Source organism: Aphanomyces invadans (genome assembly GCF_000520115.1).
Source record: "Aphanomyces invadans strain NJM9701 unplaced genomic scaffold supercont1.14, whole genome shotgun sequence".
NCBI lineage: Eukaryota > Oomycota > Saprolegniomycetes > Saprolegniales > Verrucalvaceae > Aphanomyces > Aphanomyces invadans.
In genome coordinates this window covers 51,908-52,528 of record NW_008580159.1, presented here as the reverse complement: position 1 = coordinate 52,528, position 621 = coordinate 51,908, and positions in this window count along the sequence as shown.

Sequence of the window (621 nt, the reverse complement as noted above, 5' to 3'; positions counted from 1 at the left end):
AGTGCAGTGATACTTCATGTAGTTTGAAGTACGTCGGAGGAACCGACAATCTTGCCGCGTCATGTCTCAACAACCAAAAGGCTCACAATGGCCAGACACGACCCAACCAAAGCAGAGGTCTTGCGCTCTCGAACAAGCCGCGATATCCAGTCGTCAACGAAGCTCAGCACCCTATCGCGATCGAGTACACGATAGCTCCAAAACGTGGCCAAGAACAGTGTCTTTGATTCCTCAAGCAACAATGGGATCGCTATGTACGAGAACTCCGTGTATGTGCAACCCTGAATTGTGTCCACAACATGCACGTCGCTGGAGAATGCGTGCCCGCTTACGACCACCCTAACGCCAAAGCTCGCGCCAAAGACTACTAGCCCATATCGAGCACAATTGAGTTACTACATGCAACTCTACGTAGAACGCTATGGCCATGAACGTAATCGTTCATGACAATCAAGCCAAGGGGGCGTTGCAGAGGTACATTTTGCGTCGTATACTCACACCACTCATACACCCACTTGTTCAAGTGGACAAGGTACTGGGCGCGTACGCCTAGTGGAAAGTACCGCTCCATGTCAGCCCATTCTTTTGACCACTGGCTCTACTACAAGGAACCGCACAACG